Raw genomic sequence first — 15,155 nt, 5'->3', positions numbered from 1 at the left:
AATATTACTATTTTAGCTAAAGTTTTATAACTGCCAATTTTTCCTACTTTCTTCTATATTTCCTTTTCGTCCTGACATCCTTACACTAAGCCTAATGTCAGCCCAACCATGATACGCCGACATCGATACAATGACATATCATTCTTCAACAATAGGAGAAATTTTGTATGTAAATATCTCAAAACAAGATACAAACAGAGAGTTAAGCCAGACCCCAAGATAAACATACAATACGTACAAGCAGCAAGACGCGCACAGAGTGGAAATAATCTATTACAAAAAAAGAGTCAAGCGATCTGCCAAAAAACCACACAAAAACTTTGGAGATGAATCAGATGATTACACATATACAGATCTGTCATCCTGTCAGACATGACCAAGATACCAGGAGTACGTCAAGAGCTTCACCCTATATGCCGACATCATGTACACCAGCTAGAGACTATACGCAAACAAAATATCTCCGCACACCTGACACGAAGCATTGAGATTTAACACCCTACCTACCGCCACAGGCTAGCCGTCGTACATGCTAGACATCTATTACAATAGAGAACAGCTCCAATAACTCAGCCTCTCTCTTTCCCAAGGGCCTGCCCTCTCCTCTGCCTGCTGAAAAGCCTCTCTCTTTCTCTCCTGCCTGTGGAGTCTTTTCCCCAACCTGCAGAAGCTATCTACCTATGGACTGTTATCACTCCCGTTTGACTGCCGAGCAAACGTGTATAAATGACCATTTAAGTCGAGGTGTAATATTCATTAGCTATTTTAACTTTTTGTCATTAATATTATTGTTTAGAGTTATATTAGTCGTGTATTTTAATTGTTGGGTTGATAGAATAACGAAGTACTTTTTACTAGTAAATGTCAGTATTGCTTACAATAACTTAACACTCTTATTAGTATCCGAACCAGCAATAATCAAATTAGTTCCTACAAGCTAAGCAGAAGTGCACAAAGTAAACAGTCAAAATAGACTAAGATGACGAAGCAAATTCAACACTGATGTTGTGTGTGGACTCAGATTAATTATGCATAACATAGTTTGTCTATATCCATCTATAACAAGGTACATGTATGAGTTACTTAGCTTTGGTTAAGTTGGTATGTGTTAGGCAATATGAGCGCTATCTTTGAGTAAACTTTTAAATATATTAAAAGCGATCATCTGCATGCGAAGCTAGAAACAGAAGATTGTAGAAAATATGTGTACAGTACAGCAATTCGTGTTATTATTTAAACAAAATTTTGGGATACTACGAATTGTCGCGTGATTAGCGATAGGATCGCTCGATTGTTTTTTGACTGTTAGAAAAACGTAGTTTTATCAGATATCTCCTTGCATTAGACGATTTGTTTAAAGATGGTTGCAGCACCGCAAGCTTTGTATGTTAGGTTGAATAGAACTTCTAAAACAGATCGACTACAAGCGATCAAAGCGATTTACACTGTAAATGTATGTATTTTATTGATTATACAAATTTGAATGGCCACAGTTAAACTAATTCAGACTAGCTATCCCAATTCTATCAGTTTCAAAAAATCTAAGGCAACGGCTTAGAGTATGTGGTCAAAAACAACGCTTATACGCTCTGGAATTTATTGAAAAATTAACACCTTTTCTTTGTGTCTCCTTTCAGGTTTTGAATTGCATATTACCATACATTACTAAAGCAGTCGCCACTTTTTATTTGAATATCCCTAGGATTTATTCTGTTTGTTGTTAATATTGCGGTGAAGGTTCGCATAACTACTGTTTATAACATTGTTGTCCGACTATTGATGGAAATCTTTACAGTGCAGTGTTTTAGAACAACGATTGTACTTGTTCAGACGGAGAAGAGTATGCTTTAGGATTGTTTTGGAGCACTTGGAATTAAACTGCTCACATGTTTATGATCTAATGAGATTATGTATGACTGAATACTATTTATTAAAGAGTGCAACTGTTAATTGTGCGAGTTTCAGTTTGCAGAAGAATAAGCTGGTCTGACTTTAAAATTAGTTTTGAGTAGTACGTTAAAAATAGGTTTGAGTTAAAATTTGTCTCCGTTCTATTTACCGATCGCGATTGTATTAAAATGCTATGATCTGTGTCCAGGAATGAAGTAGACTTTATCTATAGTTAAATATGTGCCTTTTATTAAGCGTTAGGCAAATAAAACCTAAGCACTACGCTTAAACTTCAAATGTTAATTAAACAATAAAATGAGACAATTATAATAAATTGTTTCTCACAGAACAAGTTAACTTGTTAAAAAATAAAACACCCTTAGCAACTCGCAATGGCAGTTCATTGAGCTTCTCGGCTAGCTGGCAAAGTTAGCTAGACAGAGAAATTTAGAACTGCAGTGTAATATTATTATTTTATCATATAGAAATCTAGTGTGATAGAGATACAGTCAAACATGGATAACTCGGCCACGGATAGCTCGAAAACATGGTTAATTCGAACGGTTTCTTTGGTCCGTTCCCACGTAATGATAAATTGCTATAGATAACTCGAACTCAACACTGTTAATTCGAACTGTTTTTTTGCCCAACGGCTACCGAAACGGTTGTTATCGCTTTAGAAAATCACTTTATTCAAAGCCATAGAGGTAAACCTCATCTTTTCGTAATTCATAAGCGTTGTTATTACCACCATCGGCAAAATAATTTTGTCAACGACTTTTCTAAAGGTTTGGTCAAATTTGATTTATACTGCTATACGATTAATAGCACGGGCTTGCCTGGTCACGCGCGCAAGGATTTTCGCCACGCACATACAAAACAAAAACAGCATGTTGTTTTGTATGTGCGTGGCGAAAATTATTGAGTGCGTGACCCGGCTAGCCCGTGACGAATAGTTTTCCGACGTTGATTCCGTGTTGAATCAACGTCGGAATGTTGAATGTTTAAAACGTCTTAAAATTGTTTTTATTAAACGTATACGTTGTCATAGCTAAAAAAACTATTCATCGTTTGACCTAAACACAGAATACGTGTGTACATTCAGTAAGTATCCATTCAAAAAGCGTGAGTGATATACAATGTACCGTTAAACCTCGTAAAACTTTTAATTGAACTGCCTCGGAGTGTTGCTCTTAACGAATCCCAGGTAAAGTAAGGGATTTTTCTTTGGTAACTTTTTCTTGAAGTTGCATAAACTTCAAGAAAACTCGGCAAAATTGATCGTGGGTAAAACGCTCAAAAGAAAAAGATGTCTTTTCTTTTGAGCATTTCAACAACGATCAATTTTTGCCAATGTCAATCTAAAAAAAACGTCCTGGCAATAACATCACCTCAAACAACAAACCAATCTCAAGTGATAGAAAAATCTCTATACTTTTTGATAAAAACGTTTTAAACTTTACATTAGAAGCATTTAATTTGAAACAAGCCATTTGTGCTTTTGATTTATTTTATAGTTTGCATATGTACATGTATCTACTAATAAATAAGTAAATACATGGACTTGTGACAGTGCTCTGATAACTTGAATGCTCTGATAATTCGAACACTTTTGCTCGGTCCCTTGAAGTTCGAGTTATCCATGTTTGACTGTAATTAACTGCATATGTAGTACACCGCGACAAGAAGACCTTTGAAGTGAGCATGCATGTGTTTATTTAGTAACCCTGGGTCCTCACTTCAGACAGACCTTCTGTAGCATTGCACTTGCATTACACAAGCAGTCAATCCTTCGTTTTTTCGTGACGTCATTCTATTGTTGTCTGCAATCTTTATGTATCTTTATCTATCCAAAAAACGAAGCTTATGAAATTAATTATTGCAAACAATTCTTTTGTTTGCAAATTTTTTATTTTAGTATCAAAACAACACCGAAAAATACTATTATTCAGGAGAATGACGATCGTTTTCTACAAAGATGGCGGCTTTTTCGTGAGCGAGCGCATGTGCAAACAGGGTAATGCCGTAAAAAAAACGATGGATTGTCTCCATCACACGTTAGCATACCTGAAAGCAGGATAAATAGTGATGTAATGACTGTAAGCAGTAGTTTTTCTTCTGTGACATAAATGACATTATGACATAAATGACATTATGACACCAAACAGATCAGTACTTAATCAGGCTAGCTTATGCCTTTCACGTAATAATTACCAGTAAAGTAGAAGGGAGCCTCTGTTTTTTCATTCAGTTAATTTGTGCGTTGTATTAAACTTATAACTGCGAACGCTATAAAATCTGAACTTTTCGTTAGGAAATTTTCAGCGATGGTATAAAAAGTTGTATTTTGTATGAAATTCGTGTTAATAAGGATGTTACAAGTTTAAAGGCAAGTTTGTAACGCTCAGCACTTCAGTAGATTTAGGTAAAGTCTTGTTATTGTATCCGAGACAATGTGAGTACTGTGTCTTTATGTCATTTATCTTCTGCTTATTGTTGCGCTATCTGTAACAGCTTTATTTTGACAATCATACATTTAAGGTGAAACGCAATGTGTTGGAGCAAGCTTGTAATAGAAAAACTAGTATGAAGCTGCATGACATCGGTTCCTTATTTGTTTTTATTGCTGAATCCTCTACGACTGTTGAGGACAATTTCACATACCGCTGTTTTGATTGAAACACAAATGCCTCACAACATAATGAAAAACAGACATATTCGAAATTTATGAAAACAATACGCTATTGAAATGTATTTTAAAAAGAGTAACATTTTTACCCAAGAGCAAAATTTATAAAAAAAATCACGTCACGTTATGATTGGTGCCTGTTTTCGTGCCTGTTTGCTGCTACTATTTTATCGTTAGAGAAATGTTTGTCTTTGCAAATACGGGATTTTTTAGAAACCAATAACATCTTGTCGCCTAAACAATTTGGTTTTAGAAAAGGTAAAAGCACCACTACAGCAATAAACAGTCTAATGGAATTTTTATATACTAATTTAGATCAAAGTAATATAACTCAGGGCGTATTTTTGGATTTTTCAAAGGCATTCGATACGATTAATCACAAAATTTTAATTGACAAACTTTTTTACTACAATTTTAGTGTAAAGTCTTCCTCTCTTATTCAAAGTTATCTCCAAAATAGATTTCAATTTACCAAAACAGATACTGATTGTTCGCAAATGAGGGCAATTACGATTGGTGTCCCACAAGGATCAATTTTAGGACCCCTCTTATTTTTAATTTTTATAAATGACTTAGTAAATGCTGCACCTGCTTTGGATTGTATTTTATTCGCAGATGACACCAATATATTTTCAACAGATAATTCTAAACTCCAAGAGGAATTAAATATTATTAATGAATGGTGCCTATCAAACAGACTCATTTTAAACAACAGTAAAACATTTCAAGTAGTTTTCAAAAATCCGTCTAAAAACACTCAAAATTATAATCTAAGCCTTTCTTTAAACAATTCTCAACTACAAATCAAAGATTCGACTCAATTTTTAGGTATCACGTTAGACAACAACTTGACTTTTAAAAAACACATCCAAAGTCTCATCAAAAAACTTAATTACATATTACTAATATTTCGTTTCATTCGCCCCTACCTAGACAAATCAACCATGATCAATTTGTACTACAGTTTTTTCTATTCTCTTTTAATTTATGGAATCGAGTTTTGGGGCCACGGCAACAAAACTGATTTAAACAAACTTTTAATCATGCAAAAAAAGGCAATCAGAATAATACTCAATTTTAAACCAAATCAAACAGTTTCCAAAAATTTTAAAATTTTAAAAATAATGCCAATTGAAATTTTATTCCAGTATCGCCTGCTAATGTTTTTAACAAATTCTTTCCCCATGGAAGAGTTGCAAGATTTTATGATAGATCATTGTCAAGATACCCGTTTAAAAAGTAAAAATCAATTAAAGTTGAAAAAGTGTTTGTCTTCTAAGGGACAGAGATCGATATTTTTTAGTGCAATGAAATTATATAATAAATTTTTGAGTGATTGTGCGGGCTCTGCTCCGGGTCAGCTGAAGGCGAAGTTGGTAGAGCGCCTGTGGGCGTCCTGGGACTGTCCTTCCTGACTCTGGTGCTCCGGAGTGTGCGCTTATCGCTGATTCTGTTTCTTTTCCTACTGCTTGCTGGGGCTGCCTTGACTCTAGCCTCTGGCTATCTGGCATGTCCTATTGCTACTCTGTATTTTTTTACTCATATTGTCATGTTATTATTACGCAATAAAAATCAAATCAAATCAAAATCAAATCGATACATGGTTGATACAATATCGATGGTTCAATGCAGGAATAAATAGATGGTACCATTCATCAATGTGTCCATGGAACCATTGATATTATATGTTGCCAGAGAGTAGTTGTAATAGCCTTTATTTATACATGTAGGGGCCGTGTAGTGTAGTTACAGTAGAAGCATGTAATGTAAGTAGTCAAGGCAGGGGGCAGTTAGGGTTTAGGCACTCGGCCCTGGTAGCGTAACTCATAAGAAATCTGGAAAGACTAGTTGGGTGCAGGGAAGGTGCATCACTAGTTTATAATCATTGTTTACACAACACTTAGTATCTAAGTAACCATGACTGCACAAGAAATCAGCGAGTCAAACCTGAAACTTACTCAATCGGAAACACCAATTTTCTAATAGGATCTATAATTTTCCTATTTGAACATATTTTTTCAAAGATAGCGGCGAACTTATTTTGTTTAGCTAGTTTTCGGTGTGGTTAGCAACTAAGAACTTAGCTTATACAGAGGCTGCGGTGAAATAAGTTAACTCGACGACCTAATTACTGTAGACCAACAGAATCGTTGTTGGTACTAAGATGTTTACACAGCATTTAGAAGAAGCTTATATGACAAATTTTTAATTTCCCTTATTTGAGGCGTTTGAGACATTCATAATAATGTATCTGTAGCTGGATTTAAAATTTTATTCTAGCCAACATGAGCAAATAGAAATAAAATATATGCCAATAGAGCAGTGTAGGACTAGACTTTTACTGCAATAGCTGATGTGAATACGAGAGATAGAGACAGGTTGTATCACTATAGGCCTATACATCATTTTGGGCGAGTCTGGTCATGTTTTTTTGGCCTGAGCATTTCTACCGCACTCAATGTTTTCGATTTTAATATTAAAATATCTTGACAATGAGATTGCTTAACACAACAAACAACATACCAACTGATTTTAAAAAAGCTTTCTTTTGAAATCAATTAAAATTTGACACAATCAAATTTTTAATAGATTTATGGTTGAAGTTAACTTGTAATAGAAAAACTAGTATGAAGTCGTATGGCATCGGTTCCTTATTTGTTTTTATTGCTGAATCCTCTAAGACTGCTGAGGACAATTTCACATACCGCTGTTTTGATTGAAACACAAAAGCCTCACAACATAATGAAAAACGGACATATTCGAAATTTATGAAATCAATACTCTTTTGAAATGTATTTCTAAAAAGAGTAACATTTTTACCCAGAAGCAAAATTTATAAAAAAATACATCATTTTATGATTATTGACTGTTTTCTTGCATCTTTTTTGCTATTTTTGATGGAGACATTTTAAAAGATTAGTAACGTTACAATACTTATTTTTTATTCTCAAAGAGATAAAAATTGATTCTTATACCCCTCTCCGAACAACAGCTTTTTCTTACATAGTTTAGGCTCACAGTAAAACAGTTTAATCTTAGCAGTTTGTACTATTATATTCATACGTGTTAGGTTAATTAGTTTAATATTCCTTTAATAGTAGTCTCCAGAAAGTAGCACAAGATCAAAGGCACTTGTTATCACAATAAAATTCATGTGTCATGGCCTGGCCAACACAGGCTGGTAAATTCTGTATCATATTCTATGCCCTGTTGAACTAATATAGCTAACAGTTGTCTTATATGAAAAGGCACAGAGTTTTCTATGGTTTGAACACAGAGGTAATGCATTATTCTGTAGCTAGCTAGTAAGAAGAGTGGAATAGAGTGAGCTGTAGCTTTCTTCTCAAAGACTTTGCCACAAATAAAAAAGTCGCTGCTCTTCATAGTTCTTGCAGGTATATGTCATTACCTTTCAAGTGCTCATCAGTGTTAATTAGACATTTTAAACAACAACATTTGTGGTAAGGACATTCTTGAAACATGATAAAAGTTAGCACTTGTAAGTTGTAAGATTGTTTTTATTAATATGTATTTTATATATATCAGCACATTTTTTGAGTCGGTCATTCAAGTACATGTATATATAAACTAAAGTTTCTACAAATTTTAGACCTCATAAAATCAACCACAGTAGAAAGAGATTAGTAGAGATTAGCAAAAGAGATTAGCAGTTAACCAAAAAATTTGTAAATGCACATTTACCATAATTTGATCAATGTTTTGATTTTATGACTTTCCAATTTGACTGTAAAGATCTATTATACTGTTTAAGAGATTTAGAAATTCTTATTTAGTTTGTATGAAGCATTTGAGGCTAAAAGGTGAACATCCAAAGCCCAGTGGAAAATGCGTGATGCTGTGGTGTCGGCTTATATCAATCAAGCTTCTCGAGTCTTGCGGTTACACAGCTATTTCCAAATGCCCTGAGAGTGTTACGGGTATCTCAGTTTTGACAAAGCTATATTCTATTACCATTTTTATTGTTAGAGCCACTAAATAAGAAGGGCAATATTCAAAAGTCAGGCATGCACAAGTTTTATGTGCTCTGATAATATGGGAAACACCTAAAAATATTTTAATTTTGCTTGAATTGTTTTAATTTTGTTCACGCTTTTCTCGAAGTGCCTTTTTTAATATTTTTCTTATGGCATGTAGTTTCTTTACAACATCCATTAATCAGACTATAAAATGTTAGAATTGGATACAGTCGATCTGTAGGAAGTAATTGAGTAACTGGGACTTTATGACAGACTTGTATATAAATTACAGGAGTATTTGCAGTCACCTCTGGCACCATATGCTATACATGTGCTGACTCTGACTTTGCATGATAATGCATATGACTCACCAGTAAGACATAAGGCTCAGTTTTCAGATGACAAGCTTGCTCTAGAAAACGGGGGCTGCAGGACATAAGATTCAGTGCTATGATGTCAGGTTTGCTCTAGAAAACAGTAGCAGGACATGAGAGTATATTCCCTCTAAGTTATTTTGTGTCTGAGCAAATACATATACATCTCGATCAGGCCCATGGACAACTGTGAGCAACATACGCCATGCAAAATGTGGTCACGCGGTATCATATTCATCAGATACATTAGATTGCATGTTTTAAACAAATCGATAACATTACAACCATAATTTCTACCAAATTAATTCTTTACTCATTGTGTTTGTCCACTTTTGGTAAAGAACTCAAAAGCCATGTAACTAAAGGTGTAGCATATAATCATAGCTGTTTTAACAATGGTTTGTGTGAATTATGGCAAAGCATGAACTGGAATGTGACAGTGTCCTACTGTGATATTGGAGAGAGTGCTGCTGTTCACTGAGTTTGATGGACCAACTGTAGTCTGGAAGTCCCCTCATGTAACGCTGCCTGTACAAGAAATACACACACAATTTTAATTACCGTTTGTTCTATTACATTAACCGAGATCACAGAAGTTACTGATCAACACATACAAATGTCTTGATAAACAACACCAGATAAGCACAGATGTAACTAAGTGCTGGAATTTCACTTTATTTTTTATTCTTCAGATGCATCTGTTTGCTTCTTCCAGTGTAAGGGTCCGTATACTGATTAGCTCTTTCTCTGGAAGGAATTAGACGTGTGAATATTTCAGAAAAAAATTACAATATTAACATCTTGCACAACGACGTGTGTTTTAATTCATGAAACATTTATGAACTGTATCTGCAAAATATTGCACTACACTGTTTTATTCGCTTCTACACAAATGATGCTTAATAACTAGTATTTTTAACAAGTTAAAATTGTGCTCTAAACTGATTGAGAACTAAAATTTTCCTTTGTTTTCTCCATCTGTCTTTTTCTCCTCTCCAGTGGTTGTACACATTGCCCAGGTTGATGGCCCCGTCATTGCTCCCCACCTTACCCTCCCAAAACTCGCTTTCTACTTCAGCTTCACAACGCGTTTTACAGCGTAGACCTTACTTATTCAAAAAAGAAAAAATTTCATCAAATTTCACTGGTTTGTCTTCCGCTTGCACATACTCCGACAGCAATTCCATCCTAAACGAACTACATTTCTTCTTTAGTTGGTGATTGGATGTGCCCGTTTGTTCTCTCATTATTATGATCGGTAAAGAATGCTTCGCCTCAGGTCATGCAACCTCCACAGCGAACACACCTCTCTTCTTACAGTGTTGAGGGGGAGGTCAGGAACACAGTGCAATAATGCATTTCTCCTCCTGCAATAGGAGAAATGCAATATTGGCCAATATCAGAAGTAAAATGCACTGATATTATTAAAATATCCAATATTATTAATATAGTAATAATAGAAAACCAATGCACAATTTGGTTTACATTTCAAAACGCCATAGCTAACAATATCAGGAAGTTATGATATTCATACAGATTTTTAGAAAATCTATTTAAAAAAGTGTTTGGTCATGACAAACAGCAACAATGAAAGGAAAAGATTATATGTTTACATCTCTCCCCCTGCAAGAGGCGAAATGCAATATTAGAAGTAAAATGCACTGATATTATTAGAATGACCAATATTATTAATATAGTTGTACAGTAATAATCGAAAACCAATGCACAATTTTGTTTACATTTCAAAACGTCATAGCTAACAATATCAAGAAGTTGTGATATTTATATAGATTTTTAGAAAATCTATTTAACTAAACTATTTAAAAAAAATAATAACATTAACATATTGCCCATCATCGATGTTGTTAGTGTGACTATAACACTTCAATAGTCATCCAAACTTATAATTAAATATTGTAATAATCTCATAAGAATCATTAGAAGAATATATCATCGTCATTTCCTTTACTTTCACTGCGTTGGACATCAGTTAGAATACCAAAGTACTCAAAAGTTTCCAAAATGTCAGTTACTTTGGAATCGACAAAAAATAAACGATTTCAGTACTTCTACGTTAATTACAGAAACCTTCGGCAATTCGTCAATGCTATAGACTGGTGAAATGTGCACATTATTCTTTCGTGAAATGCACACGACTGAATGGTTCTATTCTCTGTCGCTCGGCGGTTCGTTTGCCGGTCTTAATTTTGATAAAAGCAAGGCTTGGCAAGTTTTAATGACAATTTTCGGCCAAATTAATCTGTCTATTTATGTATAATCCGATCAGATGGGTAAGGTTTGGGAATATGACGACAATTTTCAAAGACTTGGTAACATATTTAAATATGTTTTTATGTGTTTTGTATCGTTATTATACTTAAACCATAACTGTCACGAACAACTTTTATCGTATTTTTTAGGTAAATCAGCCACACTGATTCCGATTTTGTACTCAAAATAAAAACTGGTCCACTAACCTTCAAAGTCATTTAGGCTTTTTTAAAGCGTTTCACTATCCGTTTTGAAAACAACACCCGCCCATAAATATGTAACGAAACCTAGTTTTTTCAGGAACGGAAGTTGGGAATGTTTAGTCCGATTTAGAATAATAGAGATAGGTGTCTTAAAACTCATTATTATCTAAATCCAGCCTGTAAAATAATTTCAGTCTTTTATGAAAGGTATATAAACTATGTAAAATTGCTCGTATCTTGTTACATGATGTTTAAATAGGCTGAACGCCGAGAAAAATGAGCTCAAAAAGTGCGGTTTTATCACAAGCTAGCGTTATTATCGCACTTTTTTAAATACGCAATGTTAAATAGCTTATCTACCTTTCAGAAAAGACTGAGATTATTTTTAAGGCTGGATTTAGATATTAATGGATTTTAAAACACCCATCTCTATTATTCTAAATCGGTCTAAACATCCCTACGTAACTTCTGTTCCTAAAAAGCTAGGTTACGTCACGTATTTATGGTCGGAGCTTGTTGTGCCGATCGTGTTGTTTTCGAGACCGATATTAAAACGCTGTAAAAAAGCCTCCATTACTCTGAAAGTTAGTGGACTAATCTTTATTTTGAGTACAAAATCGGAATCAGCGTGTCTGATTTACCTAGTATATACGATAAAAGTTGTACGTGACAGTTATGGTTTAAACAACTCCACACAAAAATGGTTAAATTTGTTGATGAGATTTCGGTACAAAGGTTTGCGACGTTGTTGATGAATAATTTTCGTGAGTTGTGTGCACATGCATTTATCATGAAACTCCCAAACATTCGCTCCGCTCGTTTGGTCATGGGATAAGCGCAGTACACAAAAGTAAACACAATACACAATCTACCTTTACCATTATTTTATACCGCTTCAGGTCAAAAAATATTTGAGTACAGAGTACCATTACAATGGAACATTCTTCCAATAGACTTAACTCAAAACCTTCACATTTACTAGTTTTAGAATTAATGTTAAAAGCCATTTGCTAGGCCTAGATTAATGCAGATCTGCTGTTTGAGGGTGCCAATTCCTATGGGCCCAGCCCCTCAATGAGCTGCACATGTGGGTCTCACCATGTCTTAATAAGTAGAAACTATTTATTCTGTTTAAAGGTTGACTTGCAACAAAATTCACATTGCCATTATTTGATATGAAAAGATTCACCATGTCTTACTCTGTTGTGTTGTGTTGTAGGTGCAAAATATGTGGAAAGGTGATTACAAGCTCTTAAAAGCTCAAAAACGAACAGAAAATCGCAGCCACACGAGATCGCCGTAATTTGGATTCCCTTTCCAAAACGGCTCAAATGTGATGTAGTTGTGTGAGATGGTTTCTGTTTACACTTTCTTGCAACCTTATTCGTCGAAATATTTTCACAAATATACTTCACGCATTCAATAAAACTTTTAGCACTGATATCTTATAACTTACTGTAAAAAATCGTTAAACTTTTTAACCTTAGCTCGAAAAAGTACATATCATTGTCTGATGATCATGACGAGCCTGTTGGTCACTTGTGATAATTGAAAAGTGCTGCAAAAATTATTTGCGAAGTATTGGGTCACATGATCAGATTACGACTTGACGATTGAATAATGCCGTAACAAAACTGTAAAGTGGCGAGCATCTATATTTGATACCGGGGTCTTCGGTGAAACCCGAAGTGTTTGTTGTAAACTAGTACTGCGATAAGTTTTATATTGAGCTTTGTATTGGCCTTTCAATTCACGTGAGAACATACGTGACAAGACGATAACCAAATTTCGTGGTTACGTCATCGAAATAAAGAGATTCCAATCTACGGCGGCTTTTCGTTTGTGAGCTTTTAAGAGCTTGTAATCACATTTCCACATTATTTGGCACTTACAACACAACAGAGTAAGACATGGTGAATCTTTTGATACCAAATAACTGTAATGTGAATATTTTTGCAAGTCAACCTTTAGCCTAATCAATATTATATCTCATCGTCATTTTGCTTAAATTTATATTTCTACTAATTGATGAAATAACACACATGCACTCATACAGTTACACACTCACCCATGCACGCACAGAAAAAAGCAAATATCTTTATTTAAAAGTTAGAATGCTAGATGTATGATTTAAATAAAAGTTTTCCATGGAAAAACTTTTTTATTAACTGCGCTATGCTGAGCATTAATCTAGTTCCGTAATAAAACAACTTATCCACAAAACCCGCTTGCAAATGGCTAATTAAAGCTGACCTCTACAACAATACTTGTCAAAGAGCAGACTCCTATACACTATATAAAAGAACTGTAGTAAACTTAAAAATTGTGAAAGATGAAAAGGGTCAAAGGAGAGGTCATCTTCACAGGGTATAGGCCAGACTAGAAGAAAGAATTCATTTGCAATGAATTGATAAAAAGATGAGGGGATCGAATCGTTAAATATACATGTAAACGAAAAACTTCTGGGACAGAAGTTGACAAAAAAAAAAAGTTGAAAAAAAATGACAGACGCCTTTTATCGAGATTTATAAAAGTTTTTAACAAATTTATTCGTAATGGTTGGGCGTTTGTATAATTAATTAATAAAATTAATTTGTATAAATTAATTAATTTATGGTCGTTATGGACAGTTGAAATACTATAGATATGTGTTCCAGTTAGTTGCTAATTGCTAAAGTCTCTCTAAGTACTATTTTTCTGTTTTTGTTTATACATTTTTTCGAGATAAGGTTTTGTATTTATAATTTTTTGATTTCAGGCTATGTGTTGCTGTTTTCCGAGAGTACGTTCTCTTACCTATCATATGTAATTTTTCACGAGCTTTTTGTTGGTGTTTAGTTAGTTGCACCATAATGGCTAGTTGGCAGTTAATAATTGTTTATTGTTGCGGCTGTGAAAAACTTGCGAAATCCACAGTCAGCAAAGTGATCTAAATGGTCAGTTTGACCAATAACTGTTAAGTTTTCGCCCGCCCACTTAAGCAATATAAATACGTCCACAAGTTGTTAGGCAGGACAGCTTGTGTTTGGCTCTTAAAAGAAGCATGTAATATTATTACAATAATAAAATCGTTTATTCATTGAAGAAATATTATTTTTGATTGTTGTTAAATGACTATCTTCAACCTCAGAGTGGATTACAACGATAATTGGATTATTAAATAATTATTGTCCCTACAAACAGTTGAGTTCCTTCCTGTTGGTTCCAGCAAGTTGTATTTTAGGAAGTGTTGGGTTCAGGACACTATGTTAGTTTCAGCAGAGCACAAGTAAGATGGTTTCAGTTCTTTCTCTGGTTGGTTTCAGCAAAGCCCATGTAAGTTCCCAGCAAAGCCATGTCTCAGGTCCCTTTTTGGTTGGTTTTAGGAAGGTACAAGTTGGTTACAGTTTCCTCCTGTTGGTTTCAGCAAGTTGTATTTCAGGAAGAATTGGTTTCAGCACTTGGTGGCCTGACACTCTAGAGTGTTTTCTTAAAAGGGTATGTTTTTAGCTTGGTACATGAATACCCCTTTCCACACTGTGAAAAGGGGTATTCATGAGCAAAAAAGGACAACTAGTCTGTGATGATGAAGTGATAAGGGATAGTTTTTTATTTTTGTGTAAGTCAGTGGAAATGATGCGTTTTATAAAATCTCAGACTAACCCTTGGAGATGAATAGAAGAGCGTGAAATCCCTGTGGGTTTTATATCATTGGTTTCAAGAACGTCACTATAATACGTTACTGAGAGAATTAGGAGTTATTTCTGCCTCA

This window comes from Watersipora subatra, chromosome 5 (genome assembly GCF_963576615.1).
Source record: "Watersipora subatra chromosome 5, tzWatSuba1.1, whole genome shotgun sequence".
NCBI lineage: Eukaryota > Metazoa > Bryozoa > Gymnolaemata > Cheilostomatida > Watersiporidae > Watersipora > Watersipora subatra.
Note: the sequence above shows the minus strand (reverse complement) of the source record.